The sequence below is a fragment of the Myxocyprinus asiaticus genome, chromosome 6, assembly GCF_019703515.2.
Source record: "Myxocyprinus asiaticus isolate MX2 ecotype Aquarium Trade chromosome 6, UBuf_Myxa_2, whole genome shotgun sequence".
NCBI classification, from domain to species: domain Eukaryota; kingdom Metazoa; phylum Chordata; class Actinopteri; order Cypriniformes; family Catostomidae; genus Myxocyprinus; species Myxocyprinus asiaticus.
The window spans coordinates 48,941,838-48,965,564 of record NC_059349.1 but is presented as its reverse complement, the minus strand read 5'-3'; the positions used below and the strand labels follow the sequence as shown (position 1 = coordinate 48,965,564).

Sequence of the window (23,727 nt, the reverse complement as noted above, 5' to 3'; positions counted from 1 at the left end):
CAATAAGTAAAATGTAAATTCTATTTTTAGAACTGCAAAAACAAGTGCAAAAATATTTTAGAGGTGCAAAATAACTTTTTTCATGTTCTCATATAATTTTCATATGTTTTTTTATCGTTTTATCTTTATTTATCTTGTATTTATCTTTCATTCTGGCTTTCTTCAAATATAGGCCAGTCATGTGTTTAACAGTTACAATCTATGTTCAATGGAAATTATTATAAGTAACGTTTGTACCTATTTGTAGATTTTAAAAGCATAATTCGTAAGCAAAACAATGATCTGATGACAAAATAAGGCAAATAAGTGGCAAAATATCTGTATTATCCTATAGGTTTTTGTTAAAATCGGTTTCGGCCAAAAACTGCCATAACAGTGCATCCTTTGCAGAAAGAAATCACGTGTCATATTTAAGGATCAAATATTAAATTAGCACAGAATCATCAAACAATGTGGGGGCCTTTCATTAAAACTGTGATAAGTTTTGGTGACCCACACAACATAAAAAATACAAATCTGAAATAATATTGAAATACTTATATAATATGAAATAAGTTGGCAGCAATGATTTAAATGGAGAGAAAATTCATATTTTTCCTTAAATATTCCACTTCTCAGAAGTTTCTCCTCAGAAAAAAACAAAAAAACAAAACATTAATCTCACACGTGTCTCCTCTAGAGTTTCAGAAGAGATCTTAACAATATCTCAAACTGTGCCCAGATTAGCCAGGATGCCAAAGTCTGCAACTAAAAGTCAGATTTCAATATAAATGCAAGCCTTTATCATCAAATTCTCCCAAAACCAAATTATATGACCTATGTGATCCAAATTAATTTTATAGCTCTGTACTCTTAATGTCCACAATTGTCTCATTTGTATCTATTTTAATTTCTCCAAAGGCATATTAGGAGAAATATCTAAGACAACGTTGATACTTAAAATAAACAACTGAGAATTTAATAAATTCTCCTGGGCTTTGAAAGAGCAACCACTGAGCAATACAATTTTCCTCTGGGATGTTGTTGGCATCCTCCTATTAAACAACCTCCTTCCAAGTGTTTCAATAAAATTCATGAATGGAAATTTCAATATGGCTTTGAAATTATACCATATCACTTTTTTAGCAGTAAAATCAATTTAGAAAAGCAAAGGAGTGCATCACACCAATGTTTGCAACCATACACACTTTTGGCACAATCACACAGTGTGCAAACAGCAGTGTGCACAAAGACCAAAAACTTCCTAATGGGTGAAACCCAAAAGCAATTTGAAACCTGCAGTTTTGGACATGCTGATGTCAACATAGACACCCGAGGGAAGTAAGGTGAAGGAGTAATATTTCGTTTCGCATCAATGCAAGCACTGTTTTCGTTTAATGGCACTTTATTTGTTTTCCCAACGCCAGCCACACGGCATGAATTTATATTCAGATAAGAGGGAGGTGAGAATTATGCAGACTGATATGGTCTTCTTGTTCACCACAAAACAAAATGAGAAGTCAAAACCTGACTGGTCAGAATGTAATGTTAAAAGTACTAATTGAAATTACATAGCATTAGCATGTGCTTAATGTAGATTATTGTGGCTGTTAAAAAATAATTAAAAACGTAGACCTACAGGGTGACATTACTGTGAAGGTTAACTCAAATAAAGATTTTGGAAGGATAGAACATTGTGTGTTTAAATGCTGATGAAATTAAGGAGCTAATTGGTGGCTAATTGCTTTTAAATTCGCCCTTACTGTATGCCCAGTTGTGTCTATTGAATGTCATAGCCCTGTGAACGTGCTTTTATGTGGCGAGCATTGGGTAATGTATATTGCTCCCAACATGACATATTTCAATAGTTTCCTCTCATCTAGCCACGTTGAACCTGTCAGAACTCAAATTACTCTCCGAGTCATAACACAGCAGTTAGCACACATGCTCAACACGTGATGATGGTGCTCATGGGGTTGTTGTAAGTTTGAGTCTCATAATAACTAATAACTAGATAGGTAAAGTTGTCAAGACAAACTTTGATGTTGCCTCGACAAAGCCTTGTCTAAAAGTTTAAACTAGTTTTAAAAGTTTGATGGTTATACAGACATTACAGAAAGACAAATAACAAGCTAGCTAACTAGCAAGCTAGATAGAAAAGTAATCAGACAAACTGTCACTTAGTAAGACAGACAGACAGACCGACCGATTGATTGATTGTCTTATTATCTAACCATCATTCGCAAGCCAAATTTGTCTAACAATTATATAGCATTGCTCAATTACATGTTTTGACTGTTCTGACTTTCTGTGCATTTCCAGAAATCAAGTACATTCTCATATGTTATAATATAATGTTATGGTTTTTCTTCTATAACTGGCTTGATTTATGCATGTCTGTGGAGCTTGTTAGCTCACATTCAGATAGCTACTAACACCTCAGATGACCCAGTTTGACCTGTATGTGAACTTCAAAACGGCAGATAGAGATAATTGAAGCCCTCTCGACTGTGCTGTTTTAAGCACATCAGATGGATACGAAATATGGATATGCTCCAACAGACAAAAGCTGGTGAGTGAAATTTATATATATATATATATATATATATATATATATATATATATATATAGGTTCTTCAATGGTTCAACTTAAGTTCAGCAAAGAAATTCTTTTCTTATATATGTATATATATATAAATTTCACTACATAGGGTTCTTGAGTTGACCATGTTTTTTTGGAAACTCAGTTGTTACATTATTCGTTTTTCAGATTAGCGTTTTGGCTATGGAAACCTTGGAAGTGACATATACCTACTTTATTGCTTGTCAGAGAAAATCACTGCCTAACACTGTGTCCAAACCAGGTGCATGTTTACAGCTACAAGCAATCTGTCCACATGAAAAGCGAAACAGATGCACGACATGGCACAATCAAAAGATATTTGATTTTTAATTTACACTCACTGAGCACTTTATTAAGAACACCTGTACACCTACTTATTCATGCGACTATCTAATCAGCCAATCGTGTGGCAGCAGTGCAATACATAAAATCAGGCAGATACTGGTCAGGAGCTTCAGTTAATGTTCACATCAACCATCAGAATGGGGAAATAGTGTGATCTCAGTGATTTTGACCGTGGCATGATTGTTGGGGCCAGATGGGCTGGTTTGAGTATTTCTGTAACTGCTGATCTCCTGGGATTTTCACGAACAACAGTCTCTAGAGTTTACTCAGAATGGTGTCAAAAACAAAAAAACATCCATTGAGCGGCAGTTCTGCGGACAGAAATGCCTTGTTGATGAAAGAGGTCAACGGAGAATGGCCAGACTGGCTCGAGCTGGCTGAAAGGCTACAGTAACTCAAATAACCACTCTGTACAACTGTAGTGAGCAGAATAGGATCTCAGAATGCACAACATGTCAAACCTTGAGGCGGATGGGCTACAACAGAATTAGACCACGTCGAGCACTTTATTAGGACCATAGTGTTCCTAATAAAGTTCTAAGTGAGTGTACAGTAATGTTGAGCAGAATTTTGGACAGATTTTACAGTGGGCGGTGCTATAAAGCACTTTGCAGCAGACAAATATCTTGTCACTCATCCTGTTAGGACAAAGACTAACATTTTAAAGAGTCGCACCTGGTTAGTCGCATCTGGTAAGGATAGAGTGTTACAGTTAACCTATTGCGATGTCTCAAGGAAGTAGTGAGAATAATATTTTAGGATCAATAATATGTCAAATGAAATCAGGAATTTTCCCTATATGTGTTTGATGCACTCCCATAATTATGTACCGGCTCCAGTCTGTCAATATTTAGTGATTTACTATTAGTCTACCCTTGGCCTCTCAAATGAATTATGATAGCTGCAACATATTGGATCTTAAAACAAAAAGAGTCTCTGAAAATAACAGAAGGCAGAAAACAGCCTTCCATTATTTTAACTTACAAAATACAGAACTGCTTAGATGAAGGAAATTACTGTTCTACCCTCTTAAAGGATGGAAAAATCATAAATAATTATTACTGATTGCTATAATTCTATTTTATTTGGTGTTCCTGAAAAACAACTTCGCCGACTGCAGTTAATTCAGAACTCAGCTGCAAGGATTGTTAGCCATACACGTACTTCTGACCATATTACACCTATTCTTTTTCAACTCCACTGGCTTCCTGTTCGTTATCGTGTCCATTACAACATTTTGTTGCTCACCTACAAAGCTCTTCATAATTTGGCTCCTCTTTATCTATCAGACCTTCTTCAACTACACATTCCTTCACGTTCTTTAAGATCATCTTCTGCAGACTTATTGACTGTTCCAAATTTTAAATTAAGTTATTTCGGTGCTAGGGCTTTTAGTTGTTCTGCGCTGAAATTATGGAATTACTTAGCACTGCATATTCGCCAGTTGGATTCTATTTCCCAGTTTAAAATTCAGATTAAAATGTATTTGTTTGTAATAGCTTTTATTGATTTGATTGATTGATTTATATATATATATATATATATATATATATATATATATATATATATATATATATAATTGTATGTTTGTGTTTTTTTATGTTTGTATGTTTGCTTTGTATTTAATTGATTTGCATCTATGTTGTAAGGTGTCCCTGAGTGTCTTGAAAGGCGCCTATAAATAAAAGGTATTATTATTATTATAATAATTATTATAAATGAGATCTCTCTTTAACATCAAATATACTGTAATTGTTTCTTCAAAAAAGAAATGAAAAAATGGAGAGCAAATTTTGACTTTTTCTTAAGTCAAAAAAGATAACAGTACTAGCATAAAAAATAATTATGTGTTTCAGTAACATCTATATGTCATTGTAATGTGTGGTCATCACTCACTTTTATTAATAATTCTTCCGGCCCCTTTTCTTGTTGAACAAGATTGCTGAAGTGAATGAACGATTTGCCTCCTCCACTCATTCAGCCAATCAACAGATCATTCATGAATGAGATGACTGATTCATACATTTTGTTCACGAACGAGATGTCTCGTTTTGTTCAGACTCAAATGATTGACTACTAGTTTAGTGAAGTGGTGTATTCGTTCAGTGGATGAAACCAATGATATGCTCCTCACAGCCAGCATTTGAATGCTACTTTTATTCATTTTGTACTCTGGCCTCTATGTCTGTGCAGAAAATGTTGTTACATTCTATAAATCGATTTAAAAAACTATCAGCTGATTAATCGGTTATCGGCATTTTCCACCACCTTAGTTATTGGTATCTGCAATATCCAATATTGGTCGACCTCTATTTACGAGTATATTAAACAATTCACAAATCCATACTAAACATACCCTGAATGTATTAAAAATTCACTGAATGGAAAATATATTAAGTATATAATTATACAGTACTTAAAAAATATATTATTTCTTAAGTGTATTTATTTAAATGATATTTAAACCATAGGTTACATGCACTTTGGTGCCTGTTTCATGTTTTCACATTTCCTTCTACAGTAAGGAATTTTTGTCTGATGCAATGTTGATGTTTTTCAAGTTTACATTAGAATGGTTGGGGCAGTAAAAAATCAAACTTTGTATAAATAAAATGCATCTTGTATTTTTTTTTTTTTTTTTTTTTTTTTGAAAGAACATTAAAGAGCAACCTCTGAGTAATACCATGAGCATAGTTTTAGATTTCAATTTGAACTCAAACATTTCCTATCAAATTCTTCTGAGACCAAATTATCTGCTATATCCATATAAATTGTATAGATCTACACTGCATTACAACATTTAATTCATTTGTTTCAATCTTTGTTGGGAATTTTATGAGTCACATCTCAAACAATGCTGATACTCAAGTGACATAACTGAGAACTTTATTAAGTCTCCTGAGCTATGAAAGTCAAGAGCAAACTCCAAGCAATAAAATGTTCAGTTAGGCTGGGCTCAATAACACAAATACACACACACAAACTTTAATGCATCCGAATAACACCTTCAGCTCTAAATCCTCCTACATTGTTGAAAAAGAGAGTAATTCTACGGTTTGCGGACCACAAAAAAAGGACACAGCCGGCCATAACAAGCAACAAAATACGGATAACAACCAGACGTCACCCTTGGTCACCCGAGCTTATAGTGCATGGGGGAGGAAAAGGGCACCTTGGTGTTCTTGGTCCCCAGCGATGGGTGCTCGGTCCCAGGAGAGATGGAAAGGGTAGAGGGTGGGGAGCTTAGGGAGGAGTATGTGTATTAACCCGAAAAGACACCTGCTATTTTTGTGCAGCACCTGCCTGGCTAGCCTGCTGTGCTGCTGTCTGTGTGCACAGCAGAGATAACAGGAGGGCTATTCACTGCTTGTCACACGGAGAGAGTCAAACCCTCTCTAGCTTTCCTTGTGTGTGTGCATGTGTGTGAGTCTTACACTCTCACACACATCGTTTCCCTCCATTTCTCTCAAATAAACACACACTCTCCCTTCACACACATACACACACACTTGAACAGACACATAGACACATAGATGACCAGAATATCATAGAGGCTTGGGGGTGGGTGGCCCACAACCCCCTAGCACCAACACAGCAATGTGTTGAAAACCATTCAGAAAACTTTAATGACCACATAACAACTCCATGGTAACCTCACAGAATACTGAACTGAAGCATTGTCCCGGTGAGTTGTGCACAGGTTAGTACCACTCTAGTTTAGGGTTGCCATCTGTCCAGGATTTTCCAGGATTGTCTCAATTTTTTGCCATCTGCCTTGGACAAATTTATTTCCATTCCAGGTTGCAAAATGTCCCAGAATTTCAATATTTTCCCAACATGTTCACACATATGAACCCATGTTTATAAGCACACTATGCGAGGAGAATCCAGTGTATTCTTATATGAATCATAAGAAAGTCCGATTCATTTTAGGGAACTGGTTTGTTTTGGTGTCCAGGAATTTTACAGCGCCAAAGCAGCCTGGTCTCATGAAATTTACGTGAGCATTGCAACATTTTTGCAAAACTGAAATTACGTGCTTCATAACACGTTTGGCTGCAGTTTTCAAGTGAAATGTCCAGCAGGGAGCGCCAAACCCGAGCGCAATGAGGTTGTAATCAGATGGGGTTTTTGTGGTGAATTTTAGATGCAGGTTGTAATAAAACAAAGTCACATGGGTAAAAGAATGCCTAAGAGCACAAAGAAAACACGTCAGCAAAAAAGAGGCAGGCGCAGGCCAGCTTGCTTTGCAACACATTGACATAGGGCAATTCTGTCTCTTTCAGGCAGTTGCTGTGTAATGGATAGGTGTGCTAACCTTCTTTTGGTGTCATTCACAAGAAAATGAACATGATCATATTTGATATTGCCATTATTAGTGCTTCACTTCAAATGACTTAGGAGCCATTGGCTCCTAAACTGCAACATGAAGGAGCCAAATGGCTGCTTTTAGTCACCAAATCACAGAGTTGCTCTATTTAGATTGCTGTTCAGAAACAAGATAGAAAGCCGAAGAAAAGGAAGACAGCTGATAACCCATTAATTGGAGGTTCAACAAACAGCATATATAGTTGAGAAGATAAGTTTGCATTCCCTTTTGTCTCATAAATGTTCACACTCCTTTCATAATTTATACAAATATAATAGATAAAAGATTTTTTATTTAGTACTGCTTTTCAGAATCTACATTACAGATAATTACATAAAGTATAGTATGCATATAGTAGTGTGTTGTCTTCTTGAGCATCAATGAATGTTTGCACCTTGTGTAATAGTTGTGTACAAGTCCCTCAATTGTTCTAAGTGTCAAAAGCTTGATCTCATATAATATATATATTTAAGCAATATCACACTAGCAAGAGTAGCCACAGGTAATCACAGCAGTGCTGATTTAGGGCCATATAGCACAGAGCGTGTGCGATCACCTGTTGATGATGCTGTAGTCTGTTAGTCAGCTTTCTGAAGATAATGTAATTTTGGTGAAATGCATCCTATTTTCTCAGTGGAAAAATAGCTGTCCACTCTATTCCACTCTATATCGCGGTAGCCAGTGTGCAACAGTCTTTCACTATAGAAACACAATGTCCTCCGTCATTTTTTCCTCTCCAATGTGGAAAGTCCGGTAAGAGGTAAGCGCCTTGAGCTTGTGTAATTAATCAGTCTGTTGTGTCTCTCAGCTGTGATGAGCCTTAAGGCTGAAGTTGTTAGTTTAAAGCCATTTAAAGCTATTTAATAGCTTTAGTAGTGTAGTAGTAATACAAGCGATCACAGAGTGCTGTTGAACATAAACACTTACATAAAAGCACCTGTTTAATATTGTGTAGGTCCCCCTCGTGCCACCAAAACAGAGCCAACCCGATTCTTCTCAACACCATTGTACAGAGTGTTATCTGTGTTACCGTAGACTTTGTCAGCTCGAAACAGTCTGGCCATTCTCTGTTGACCTCTCTCGTCAACAAGACATTTGCATCTGCATAACTGTCCCTCACTGGATTTTTTTTTGTTTTTGGCACCATTCTGAGTAAATTATAGAGACTGTTGTGTATGAAAATCCCAGGAGATCAGCAGTTACAGAAATCAGCCCATCTGGCACCAACAATCATGCCACAGTCCAAATCACTGAGATCACATTTTTTCCCCATTCTGATGGTTGATGTGAACATTAACTGAAGCTCCTGACCTGTATCTGCATGATGTTATGCACTGCACTGCTGCCACATGATTGGCTGATTAGATAATCGCATGGATGATTGTTGGTGTCTGACAGGCTGGTTTGAGTATTTCTGTAACTGCTGATCTTCTGGGATTTTCACACCCAACAGTCTCTAGAATTTATTCAGAATGGTGCCAAAAACAAAATTATCCAGTGAGTGGCAGTTCTGTGGATGGAAACGCCTTGTTGATGAGAGAGGTCAACAGAGAATGGCCAGACTGGTTCAAACTGACAAAGTCTACGGTAACTCAGATAACCGCTCTGTACAATTGTGGTGAGAAGAATATCATCTCAGAATGCTATTCTGAGATGCGGGTTGGCGCTGTTTTGTCGGCACGGGGGGGGTTCTACACAATATTAGGCAGGTGGTTTTAATGTTTCGGCTGATCGGTGTATACTGTAAATAATTTTTTTAATTTTTCATTTATATATCACAAATAATAGCCTATTCTGTTATATTTCTCACAAAAAGCACCATGGTAATACACTTGTTTATTTATTTATTTTCAGACATGGTCTGTGATAACCCCATGTTTATGACATGTGTCATAGTAAAACTGAACTGACAAAGTCCATGTTAACTCAGATAACTGCTCTGTACAACTGTGGTGAGAAGAATATCATCTTAGAGTGCTATTCTGAGAAGTGAGTTGGTGCTGTTTTGATGGCACAAAGGGCACATACACAACGCTGTTTGGGCTGTGGCCATGCACGAGCAGCTCTCATGGAGACAGACTGCCCTCACTGCTAGGGCATGAATCTCCAGACGTTGTGCTCTAGGATCGACCTCGTTCTGAGGGAAAGTCCAGCTTCTCATGCCCTCCCACCTGCCTCTTCTGTGTTAAGTCCCGAGGGACCACATGAGGAGGCACGGCGGGGCAGTGAGGTTGAACTGGATGTCTTAGAGGAGGATCTTATGCCAGCGCAAGCCCTGCGAGCCTCCCGTATTTCCAATCTAGCATCCTCGCTACTGCAATATGCATGTGATGAGCTCCGGCCCTCTATTGGAGTACACGGCCTCATTACTTTTGGCGGCTCTGACGTTGAGGATGATGCTATGTCACTCGCAGCTTCGGTGGTTCACGGAGGATGTTCACCCCTGAGAGGGTGAAGAGCGTGCACATGCCACGGACAAGGAGCTTCTTCGCGTCCTCGCGAGGGTGGTTGAAGAGCTCGGTCTTGAGTGATCCCCTCTGTACTGTGTATATCTATATGGTTCAAATATATCCTAGACCACATTCATTTCCATCTGGCATCCGCCATGTGGGACTATTCATATACACTTTAATATGACTCATAAGTCATCGGCCTGTGGCCTGTGACTCCTTATAATTTCTCTATTTAGTGTTTTAACTCTGGGAGTGTAAAGTCACGTAGTGCAGCGTGATGGGATTCCGTTCCCCATAGTGCTTACTGCAATGTCGAGTGAACTGAATTGATAGGGAACATCTGTGGTTACACATGTAACCTTGGTTCCCTCAGATGAAGGAAACGAGACATTGCCAAAGCTGGCCGCACTACTACTTCAGAGTTTCAAAATCGAGTGACTCACTCTTGTCCTTCAGTCAGAAAATTCTGAAGAAATGGTGACTGAGCGCCCGCTTATATAGGCCTAATGCATGCCTAAAGGGGCGGGGCTCAGACACCATTGCCAATCAGAGGATTGGCGTGATTGTATAAGGATTCAAAAAGGTTGTGTAAGGACACTTCCTCCATAGTGCTTATGGCAATGTCTCTGTGGGCATTTTCTGACCAGGATGGGCTTTTCTAAACTATCCAATAAAACTATGGAATCACAGTGTAGAAATCAGTGGGCGTTCTCAAACCGGGATGGGCGTTTCTAAACTATCCAATGAAAGTAGGGACTCTCAATGGTTTGAAAATGCCCACTGATTAGGAAAAGCCCATTTTTGTTCTGCAGAGATGTAAGTCTCTTTTGTTTTTTGGGTGATTCATGAAAAAGACCCAGTTCAAAAGAGTAATTTGTTCACGATTCTCTCGCGCTGGTTTTGTTGTTGCGTGCGGTGCAGCGAGCTCATCACAACAGAACGGGTGAAAAGCGGCGCGAGACACACTGGTGCGCACTCTAATGATTTATTCAATAACTCACAAGATGATATCTGACAAAACCGCATATGAACGCACACAACCCGACTAGATTTTAAATGATTGTCGCAATCAATTATTTTTGGTCGCATTTGCGACCATTTTAGTTGCAGTCTGGAGCCCTGTACCATAGTAATGCCATGATTGTTTTGGACATGTCACCATAATAAATCTTACTACAAAAAGTCCCATGGTACTACCATGTTTTTAGGATATAATACGATAGTATTCTTTGAAGTGCCTTGGAGAAAAATATAGCAGAGGTTTTTTTACTTTTTGATGCCAAGGACCTTGCATTAAATAAAAAGTCAGCTATACATTTTTGTGTATAAAGACTAATTATTAACTGTGAGAAAAAATAATAACCATGATAGTATAAATAAAACATGTTTTTTGCTAAATCAAATAATTTTCATTGTCACTAATATTTGTCACTAAATCTAAAACATATTCAGTTAAATTAAAATATTATCTGAGAATGTTTCACTTTGTAATAAATTGACAGTGTATCTTTCATAGAATAAAATACTTTATGATTAATGTCATGATTTCTAACCAGTCTTTAGAAAGAAGAAGGAACCTAGTGTCATAGAATAAACATTACTATAATAACTAAATTTTTCCAAACTGACGTATACGTTTCGCTGCAGTTTTCTGGTGAAATTAACACTTGAGGCACTACAACAACTGTGCAGACGAACTAAATTAACAAGTTAACTTTGCCCTAAAATATGCATTATGTAAAATCTTCTTTATTCTTTAATATGCTACACTTCTGGGAATATTCGGACCCTAGTTTGAAAACGCCTGCAATATAGTATCCTTACAAAAACATCACCATGGTAACCAGTTTTTACCTACATACTGTACTAGTTAATACAGTTATAGTTACTGCAATAAACTTGTAGTAACTTAGAATTGCCCCAACTGACAAGATTCTGAAAGCTTTTACGCTGAAGGAGATACTAACTACTTGTGATTTTACTGTAGCAACAATAATTGTAGTAACTGTGGTATTTTGGAAACCATATATGGTAAACCATTGTGAAGGTAGCCATTAAGTGCAATAGTGTGTGTGTGTGTGTATATATATATATATATATATATATATATATATAGATATATATATATCAAAGTACCGTCACTTTACCGTGATGCCACCACCATATTTTTTAAAGGGTTTTGTACAGCAAAGTTTCGCTCATAAAAGGTTAGGTTTCCTAGAAAATAGGAGAACCAGTTTGACCTTATAAATTATGCAAACTTACACAAGCCACATAAAACCAAACAATCATCATATATAAAGCTTAGCACAATAGATTAATTCATTTTGTGATAGCATTTGAGTCATGCATGCAGAGGTGGCACTAGGGAAGGGCTAGCGTGTGCTTCAGCCTCCACATGAATGTCCATAGCAACCCCGTTGCACCCCCAGCAAATGTTTCTAACAGCCAGCAGATTATCCTCTGTATGAAGATCGTATGAAGAAACATTTTCAATCATGCCATGTGTCCCATATTTCTGTCGCCTGTTAAGCATCAGAGCTATGATTTACAAATGAATTACTCATTTGAGTCGATTTCTTCAAAGAATAAGTCAAACGGTTTAGCAAAATGGTCAGAATCGTTCAGACAGCTCATGCACTGTTTAATTTGGAGCGTTTCTCACTCCGTAAAAACAGAAATGACATAAATAGAACAGAAAACGATCAAGTGGAATATTTACTGTCATGATACACAGAGCAGATGAGGAGTTAAACTTAACTGTTGATACTTTATTAAGTGCACTCCAACTGCATGTCTCACAACAACTCTCTCTCAGTAATGGTGGAGCAGCCCCAGTAACATAGCGAACCCGGACCCTAACAACCAGAGACCTTTTACCAAGGTGAGGCAGCAAAGTTAGCATAAAAAGCATAACGCAGCGGTCCCATAGACATTCTTATGGCGGTTTACTGCCGAGGAGACAAGAGACAAGAATAATAAACTGCTTTTGTGAGGAAACATCACATAACTTAATGAATTGGCCACCTGTCCACTAATCTTCAACGTGTTTTACGCTCAACAATCCTATTGGAGTGAACAATGTGTGGAGTTTACTACGATAAAACTGGCTGTTTTTTAAGAGAAGTCACAGATGATTTTGCAACATGTAGGTGTCAATTTACAGCTCTAGCCTTTCATACGGTGACGACGATATTTTGAATCAAGACCTGCGGGTGCATATTTCGTTTGGCAGTGATGAATAATGCCTTTATTAAGTTCAACACCTGCGTGTGCAACTTTTGAACAACTCAAGGTAAAGCCATTTTCCAACCAAACAGGTATAAGTAAAAGTATCATTGCATGTTTTGCCACAGCAGGCTATTTTTTATTTTTATTTTTATTTTATTTTATTTTTTTAAAGGTAGGTGATTTTGAAAAACACTAACTAGTGCTGGATGTGCTGTGTGAATAAGTCTTTTAGCAAAGCTTTGTAGCCTGTAGTTACATTAATTGCTACACAAGATATATACTTGTGAAAAGGTAAAAATGCTGCTCCTAAAGTCACCAGAATTAAATTCTTTAGTGCAGTTTTTGCAAAACGTTTCTCCCGGGGGAGCATGTCCCTAGACCCCCAATAAGGGTACAATGTTTTGCTGTACCTGTGCTTCAGACAGTACTGTAAAAAGCTGAAAACACCCCTGAAAGTGTGTTGCCTGTAATATTGAGGCTGCAGCGTAGAGATTTCACTTGTTGTCACCACGTGCAAACTGATATTAATAAAATCGCTTGGCTATGCCGGGTTATGCATATATTTAGTGATCAAAGCTCAGCTCCCCCTGTCCATGATTTAGCACCTCTTCAGCACCAGCAATCAAAATTCACTGGTGCCGCCCCTGCATGCATGTATACCCCAAAGCTCAATCTGACGTGAACCTCCAATCCTCCAATATCCGCCAATATACAACAGCTTTGTCTTCAAACACACCACTGACATGCCAAATATGCTTTACATAAGCCTGGCACTGGAGAAGGTTTGTTTATTACCAGCAAGAGGCGTATATTTAACATCAGTGGACCTGAGGTGTGCATGCATGCACAACAATAGAAGGATTTGCATTGCAACTACACCGCAGCAGACCTTTCGTGCTCTGCACGTGAGTGAATTACAAACTAAAACAGTTTTGCAAGATATAGGTCTTCATGCATGATCTCTAAGACATACTGCTGGAAACCAATAAGCCTTGGGGGAAAAGAAAGAGCCCTGTATATAAAATCCAAATAAGCCTGGAAAAATTATTATACCTTAAGTCAAAAATCCAAAAGGAATGCATACTGGATTCATGATTTGCAACCCATCCTAAAGGTTCCTGACTGGATTTTTCTTAGAATTCCAACATAACACAGATAAGCTAGATCTTTTAGAATACATAGTTCCCAACAGGACTATTATTATTATCAGTAGGGAAAAAATGTCTCTTAGCACAAGAAATTTAAAGAAAATCTTCCAGGATTTTAAAACTCCTAGCTCCCCTATGTAATTGAACTGTCCAGTAGCATTATTCCAATACAAGTAGAGTTTACCACAGATTGCACCATATCTAAAAGGACTCTGAAAATGAAATAGAATCTTATATGACGGATCTTTTTGTATTCTTAAGTGAGACTTATTTGCTCACATTAGGATTGATTCCAAATGACGATAGAAATTCCTATAGGAACATTCCATCCATTCAGTTCACATTTCTTTATGATTTTTTGACCACACTTAATATTTGTTGAAGAACCCTACTTTAATTCCTTATTGTGCATTTAATAATATTCAGCCGCAACTGACTGGCTCACCTGGTAAGTTGGATGTCGGTGCGTTTAAATCCTCCAGGTGATGCGTTTCTTCTTGGCGCAGGATGCGGGACAAAGCTGCGCTCGCCTTCGGACGAATAAATTCCTCCTTCTGTTCACCTGCCTCTCCTTCAGACTTATCACACACACCGGGCTGACATCGGTCCGACACGGGCGGCTTTGAGAGGATCGGGTGCGCACCGGGCGTTTATAGCGCAGTTTTTCCACCTGCTCACGGAGACACAATGTCCTTTTCTGGATGAAACGGGGATCCGGTGCGGACACTGCTGTAATTCAGGGAGGATACCAGGAGTAGGTGTGGTTCGTTGAACGGGCGACGGACGGAGACCGACGGAGACAGACAACCGTGGCACGGATCCAAAAGAGCAGTCCAGCGTTAAGACGCACAGCGCAGTGAGTGTGTGTCCGCTGAAACGCTTTAAAATGGAGAAAGATCAGTTGCCTATGAATATATGAGTGTCGTTTTCCATCCTTAAATGGTTTAGGATGTAATAACCTTTGTTAATATCTCCACGCATCCTCCCACTGCGCGTGTTCTTGGCGTGGAATGAGAGGGGCTCTTAAGAGGTTCCTTTAGCGATGCTCGTGAATCAGTCTGTTCGTGAATCGATTCTGCTGTCGTGCGCGTTTCTGTGAATAAACAGATATGTACATCCACCGTTGAGACCCCGCGCACTGTGTAAACACAAGCATCATTCAGGGGTTTTAGACTGAGGCATCCAAACCAAAGTCAAAACCATCCAAAGAGGGGGTCACTCTCTCTCTCTCTCTCTCTCTCTCTCTCTCTCTCTCTCTCTCTCTCTCTCTCTCTCTCTCTCTCTCTCTCTCTCTCTCTCTTCTGCTCTCTCTCCTTCACACATGCATACATTCAATTCAAGGCAAACGCATTCAGGCTTGTTCCCAAAACTCATCACATCTCATTAATATCTCAAATGTTTCTCTAAAACAGCAATGAGATTCAATGGAAAGCAAACTGAGGTTTTGTCTTAAGTCTCCTGCTTTTCAGATTTTTTCTCTAGAGAACAAAAGACTCACATGTGTCTCCTTTCAGAATATATCTCAACAATGTCACAAACTGTCCACAAATTTGCCCATACACCAATGTCTGCAATCAAAAACAGACAGTTTTATTTGTTAAAACCCTTTAAGCTTGGATGGGCCCGGCCCGTGTGAAAAAATAATTGTCCAAATATTTATAACTACAGTCATGACCAACACTAAATAGGTATGGTTTGAAAGCTTAGAAGCTGCACTTTACAATGCATATAGGCATTATGACCAGAACTGAGCAAATGCTTTGAAATTTGCTGACAAATCAGAAGTGTTCCGTTTTAATAATTTATAAAAACAAAACAAAAAATTTGCACTGTAGCATACATATTATCACAATCAGTAAAAACATCAGACTCATCAAACAGACATGTGTCATATGTTGTTGGAAAGCTCTCACAGAGTAGAATACGACCAGCCTACTCCCTTGTTTTACTCTCAGACAAAAATATAGGGAGTTATAGCTAGGTATGTGTCTTTCACACTTACTGTATGTTTCATGTGAACAAGTGTTGCTTGTATGTCACGTTTAAGCTTATAACTTCACAAAAAAATAAACATAACATAAAATATCACATGCCATTACTTAGAGGAGGTGATTATCTTTCAAACAAGCCCACACACAAGGTAATCAGATGCATAGATCATTAGATAATCCACACGAAGCACAATGTGCACACAGCATCTGGCTATCTGGCTGAAAACACTTTAGCTTTCCTGGATCGTATGAAGTCTTTGGGAATGATGTTGTGTTTTGGCAGACATACATGTGATTGGGGACTGTTACATATGGCCACCAGGAGATGGTGCCAAATACATGACACAGACTCAATGATGACACAAATGGCACAGAATGAAACTCATGACGCTACAGAATGAAACTCTTTCTGTGAAATCTCATTACTAAAATCATGTCTGCATTCTATGCAAACCTTTAGTCAACGTTATGTTTATGTATGTAATTAGTTCTTACGTACAATTATTATGTTTTATTTGTTTGGAGAGGCTTTTGGACACTTAGAGACGTTTTTGTACACTAGGATAAATTATCCTTGTAATGTTATAACTTTTGATTGCTTTGTCATATAAACACAAAAATAGTTGCCCTGGTGTGGAGTTATGCTCTCAGGTCAAGAACGTACTGAATTTCATTTTTGATCTGTGAAGGTCCCTCCTCCCAATTTTCCTTCATAACGTCTAACATGCCACAGGCTTACGATCATATAACAATTCAAACGGGGAAAACCCAGTGGAGTCTTGAGGGACCTCTCGCACTGCAAATAACAGGGGTTCGAGCCACTTATCCCAGTTCCGAGCATCTTCATGCATGAACTTATGGATCATATTCTTTAAGGTCTTATTAAATCGTTCAACCAAGCAGTTCATTTGTGGATGGTGCACACTTGTCCAAATCGATGTAATCGCCGCACACCACCGGCGAACATCCCCGTGAATGCTCGGCCAATAGAAACTGGCCACGAGACAGCATAGTCTTTTCCCCTGTCCCAAGAGACCTGCCATCGGATTATAATGAGCCGCCTGCAATAATATTTCATGATGGCTCTTTGGTACCAACAACTGGGTTGTATTTTCATTTGTCCGAGCGTTCTGTGTCACTCTATACAACCGATCTTTTATAATTGAAAAATATGGATATGCGAGGGCGATGCCTGGCTGAAGACATTGACCATCAATCACTATCACTTGGTCAAATGTGTGCTTTAGGGTTTCGTCTCATGACTGCTCTAAAGGGTATTCCTCTATCGGGAATTCCCTAAAGACAGGGGAGGATGACACCTCCCATTTCCTGGCATCAGCCTGATGTGAAGTAGACGCAGACGGCCCAGGCCACACCTCCCCAGCCAGCACTTCGCCCATCTCACACCGACAAGAGCAGGCCAATTAGTTCCCAAAATTAGTGGATGGGTGAGGCGAGGACTAACCACTGCCTCGACATTATGCTTTTGTTCCAGTACATTATAGTGACAGTCACTATGGGATAATCCTGAATATCCCCATGCATACACCTCACCCTCACCCTGTTATTTGCATCCAATGCCCCGTTTTGAACCAAGTATTGCATAATGGAGGTTTGATTACAACCTGAATCCACCAAGGCTTGGTATGTACTCCCCTTGACACTCACCAGTATCTGGTTCGTCCCTGCTCAATCGGGGGTGGTGTGTGGAGTGTCGGGGACCCAGATCAAGGCCCCCACCTCCATTACTGGGCACAGATCTCGGACATGACCCAGCTCCCTGCAACTCCAGCAGACCGGCTCAAGCCTCCCACCCACACCTGTGGCAGCGGGTTCCCTCACTTGGGATGAAAAGGGGGAGAGATGGGGTTTGGTGGTACAGGGAACCCTCAAGTACGGGGAGCTGGTTTCGGGGGAAACATAACAGGGCAGAAGGGAGGAAGGGGAGGGAGAGCTGGGGATGAGACAACAGGGGGGAAAGGGCGTGGGGCGCGTAAGCCCATGGATACACTGCCAGATGGTCTTCCGCCAGCTGGAACTCTTTGTCCAGCGACGCTGGCCAGTGGCACTCGACACACTTGGGCATCCCCTTCGGCAGCCGGGAGATGAACTGCTCCAGCACCACCAAGTTGATCATCTCATCGGCATCGCTGGTCTCCCTAGCCAGCTCCCACCAGAAGCGGAAGTGCTGGCTATGTTCTTCTGGGCTGCGGCCGACCCGTTGCAGGATGGACTTCTTCAATAACTCATAGTCCAGGAGGTCGACAACCGGAAGTTGTTGTGCCACACTCTGGGCTTCCCCGGTCAGCAGCTGCAGCAGATGTACCATCCATTGCTCTTGCGGCCATCTCAGGGCTTTGGCCATGTGCTCAAAGGGCTCGAGGTAGGCCTCCAGATTATCTTGAGGGCCCATCTTTGTGAGCAACACGTGAGGGCTTGCTGCTGCCAGGGAAAGGGTGGCGGCCGCCCCCTACTGGGGTACTAGGCTCCGCAGCACCTGCCGGTCATCCTCTTGGGCCTGAAGGAGCACCTCAAAACGCTTCTGCTGCTCCATCCATAGGTCCAGCAGGGCCTGGTGTTGGGCCTGGTGGATGCTTGCCAAGGACCTTAAGACACTCTCCAGCAGTGATGACTCCATGACAGCATATTCTCTTCCTTGTTTTCCCTGCTTTTGGCACCAGTGTAACAAGTTCACAGGAATGAGGAAGCAGGAGATGATGATTTTCAAACTCAAACCTTGTCTTTTAATCAGAAGACATGCTCTCTTAACAGCGAAAAACAAACCAATGCAAATAACAATAAATCCAAAAGGGGGAATTAAATCAGGGCAGCGTTCAATATAATGGCAAAGGCCAACACACAAACAGCTTGATTGCGGGGCTCTCTCTCCCTCACACTCTGAGGACTCACCCTTTTATTTCCCCTGTTTCTCGCTGCGAACACAGAAACAAGCAATTACCAGAAATTAATCTCAGGTGAGAACCCTTACCACTTACTCTCTTCCAGACGAACGCTCAACCATGCCCTCGCCTCTTACACCTTTAATTTTGGGGATGCCACAGAAACAGGAAATCTTTAAAAACACCCTCAGAGATTAAAGGGTTAACATTAGCAAATTCATTATGATATCATGAACTAACAATCCCATTTAGTTAATTGTAAACAATAATTTATTTACCTTGTTAACTGTTAATTTATGAAAATACAATTGTTTATTGTCAGTGTTGGGTGTATTTGATTACAAAATAATTAGTTACTGTAATCTAATTACTTTTTAATAAAAAAGGTAGTGTAATGCATTCAATTTTAAATTCTTGTAATCAGATTACAGTTACTGACTTTCAATTAAAGTAATTACTTTTAAGTACATTACTTACGCTAAAGTAATATGTGTAATACATTTAAAATTTGAATTTATATGTATGTCTATTACCATTTCTGTGGCAGCTGAGGAGTGTGTGACAATGAATGAGGAGGAAATATTTTATATTTGAGTGGAAACCCAAAAACTTTAATAGGAAAATGGATTTAGAAAACAGTAAAGTAATTTGATTACATTTTAGAGAAGTAATTAGTCATTTGTAGTTGATTACTTATTTTGAGCAACTTACCCATCACTATTTATTGTTAGTTCATGTTAGTTCAAAATTCATTAACAAATGATTCAAGTTTTAATTAAAAAAATATACTAGTTGGCTATATGATAAATTAGTATTAACCATGATTAATAAGTGCTGTAAAAACCTTGTTCATTGTTAGTTCATGTTGACTAATGTAGTTAAATGATGTTAACGAATGCAACCTTATTTTGAAGTGTTACTGGGATTTTAATATGAACTCAAACATTTCTCATCACATTCGTTTAGCATTACATTTTCTGAGCTATCCCATCCACATTTGTTTTATAGCTCTAAACTCTTACTGTGTCAACAATTAAATTGACTGTGTCCATTATTAGTTATAGGAGAAACATCTGAATTTATTTATTTTTTTACGGAAAAATAGCCTAACAGCAGCTGTGGTTGCCGTAAAAATTATGGTGACCATGTTTCAGGCTTTACGGGATGTCATTTTGATGCCTGTATATTTTACAGTTCACTACCGTTTATGAAATTATATAAACCTGATTTACTAACCTTCTGGAACTATAAAAGTCTGCTTTTCACTTTAAAATGTATTGTTAATCAACATAGTAACTACAAAAGGCCACAAGATGGCTTAAAGTTTATCAACAGTGACCCTTCAAGGAGCATTAAAGGTGCACTCAGTAATTTTTTGAATATGTCATCTTGGACTTACACTGACATATAGTGGCTTGGATGCAGCATCATTCAAATGCAATTGTTTTTATTTACCAATGCCATTGTAGAAATTCACTATTCACAGTCAGCCAGGATTAGTTTAATCCCTGGGTTAAAGTGTCCAATTACAAGGCGGTTACTGAGATTAAGCGAGTAGTACTCGGCTGGTCATGTGATTCTAACATGGCAGCTTCCATGTGCAGACCTTCTCCATGTAGAATAAAACAGCTTTTATAAGGTTACTAATGTGACTGGAGTCTTCATTTTTATGTGAGTGGTCATGATTTTATACATACGTTTCAAATTTACAATTAATTTCTTAAGAAATAAAACAATTTAAATGAGGAAAAAATTACTGAGGACACCTTTAACTAATACACATGTAGAAACAGTAGTGTCACTCACACAAACACAAAACACCATCAGAGTAACACGTGACCCACACACAAAAAAAGAAGCAATAAACATTAAATAAATTGCTAAATATATAACACAGAATACCCCAATGTACTTAACTGATATTAAAAATACGAAGAAACACAACTATTCCATAAAATATAATGAAATATGATAGGTCATGCAGGGACTTCTTGGAATTTAAACAATATTGTACCGTAAAAAATTAATGTATTCTATTGTTAAGCATAATATAAATGTTTACCATTAATTGTATGGTAAATTCATACTTTGTACATCTAAAAAAAATTATATTTTAACAATATTTTACCACAAAATGTATTGTCTTGTTAAATATATTATCATGTTTTACCGTATATGTAAAGGTAACTACAAGTTAACCAATTAACATTTTTTTTACTGAAGCATTGTTACATTCTTGTATTGTTAAAATGACGAAAATGTTTTATAGTCTCTAAAGTAAAAAAATAAAAATAAAAAAGGATCCCCTGAGCCAATACATTTTCTTCTTTACTGAGGACCACTAATAGATTATTTTGTTCCTAAATTAAGCAAATTATAGCCTATTTGTTCTATTTCTTACACTGGAAAAATAAAGATTCCAATTAGAACAAAAGGCTTTGAAGCCTGATGCCATTTAGGAGTAACATTTAGGTTCACCAAACAAATTTTTATTCTCTAGTCCTTTAGAAATCCATATAAAGTATGTATATGAGTCCCAGAATGTTGATATGAAAAACATATGTCATAGTACATCAAAAACTTTTTGAAATGCCAAAGAACAGAGCCAACTCAAGAAACTTATGCAGATTTTTTTTAAATTAATAAATAAATTGTTCTGTAAATTCTTTGCTGAAGGTGCTGAAAATAACCAGAAAAGATCTTTTAGATGTATACCAAACCATACCCCAAACCATTCTGTATTTGTAACGGGGTAAAAGGGAAAGGAGGAGGTGAGAACCGGCTAGACAATATAAATAATAATTTAATGATTAACTTAAAACAAAAACACACAAACATAAACACATACAGGGCAGCTGCCTGTAACTCTCTCTCTCTCTCTCGAACTGTTGCCTCCAGCGGCCCTTATCCCTCTCGTCGGCTTTATTAGTCTGATTAGGGGCCGGGCGTGCATCATCACGGCCCGGCCTCGCCCTCCTCCTTGCCACCACACTCCTCCTTCCTTTCCTTCAGGCCGGGGAGCCCCCCGCCTTCCCGGACCTGGGAGGGAGACAAGGAGAGGGAAAAACAACACAAAAAAAAAGAGAGGGAAAGGCCAACATGTAGCGACAGCAGGAGAGAGAGAGGAAAGAGGAAAAAAACGTACTCGCTGGTTCTCTGATACACCGTAGCCTGGTCCTCGGTCACTCCTCCACCCTCTAGTGGATGACAGCTGCTCCTCCCCGGGTGGATCAGAAGCAGTCCTTCCGGCCCCTGGCGGACGGAACACCCCGCCGCGTTTTGGTGGATGGTAGGGGTCTCCTCCACCCCTGGCAGTGGCCCGACCGCTGCAGGCAGTCGGTAAGGAGCCCCTCCTTCCCTCGCAGTCGGCGGTCATTCCTCCGCTTTCAGGCGACCGGGCTCCTCCGTCCCCCGGCGGATGGGCGCGGCTGCTACTTTGGGGTGGATGGTAGTGGCGAGGACTCTACTACTGCGCATCCCTCCACCTTCCTGGGTTTCGGCACCAATGTAACGGGGTAAAAGGGAAAGGAGGAGGTGAGAACTGGCTTGACAAATAATAATTTAATGATTGACTTAAAACAAAAACACACAAACATAAACACATACAGGGCAGCTGCCTGTAACTCTTTCTCTCTCGAACTGTTACCTCCTCCGGCCCTTATCCCTCTCATCGGCTTCATTAGCCTGATTAGGGTCCGGGCGTGCATCATGACGGCCCGGCCCCACCCTCCTCCTTGCCACAGATATGAAATATAACACTATAGAAATTACTCTCTATATTTGTGAGGACATTTGGAGATATTTGGGCCACACAAATGGGTGATTCTCACAAAATAAGAAATAAGAAATTATATTTTGCCATTAGATTTATAAAGTAATTTGCCATTATTTTCAAGGCCATTAAGATTTGTTTACATTGTAACATTATTTTCATGACAGTTGTGCACATTTTATTTCCCAATTCTCACTACCACAATGCGAAAAATATTAATAATTATTTATACATCATAATAGTTCTTCATTGGTACTGCCTTTAATTTTAGCTGATTTTAATAAAGAAAATCTTTGTACCAAAGTATTTTTGTTATTGTAATAGAGTATATAACGACTGCGTTACGGTAATGAGAATCATCATTGAAAACAATGGGAATATCAAATGTAAAATGTCCGGATGCAATATGGTAAAAGTCCTGAAAATACTGTCACAATACAAATAAATAAATACATTTAAAATAAAAATGTAATGGTCTTTAATGAAGGCTTCATTTGCTTTATGCAAAATATCATTTAATATTTTTTTTGTACTGATTTGGGGTTAAATTTGACCAGAACATTTTCTTGACATGTGTTGTGAGAAGAAATACACATCTTTTGTCATAAGCGAGCTACACAAAACAAGTTCACATAAACCCACAACAGAATCTTTAGCACATGTGCAAATATATTTGAATAATAGTCACACAATTATCTATGTGTAATTCACAGAGATTTTTGGGTGCCACATCTGCTGAAGCAACAATAGACTTGAGTTCACTGAGCCTGTTAACTCAAGAACACAGAATAATTGCCATCATTGTGATCTCACCTCAGATAGAGGTCACCAAACTGACATGACCAATTTTTTTCTAATATGTACAGTGGCCCCAAAAAGGATTTGAATACTTAAGTCACTTTTAAAATGTATGAAT

The 23,727-nt window shown here is 38.8% G+C and overlaps 1 protein-coding gene across 1 annotated transcript in view; it reads right to left on the bottom strand.

The window, feature by feature from the left end:
* LOC127443190 (semaphorin-6B-like) overlaps positions 1-15,006 on the bottom strand; it is a 179,442-nt gene extending 164,436 nt beyond the window's left edge. Inside the window, exon 1 of the mRNA XM_051701780.1 lies at positions 14,594-15,006. The gene's annotated coding sequence lies outside the window, so the exon portion shown is untranslated. The remainder of the gene's footprint in view (positions 1-14,593) is intronic.
* Positions 15,007-23,727: the final 8,721 nt, after the last annotated feature.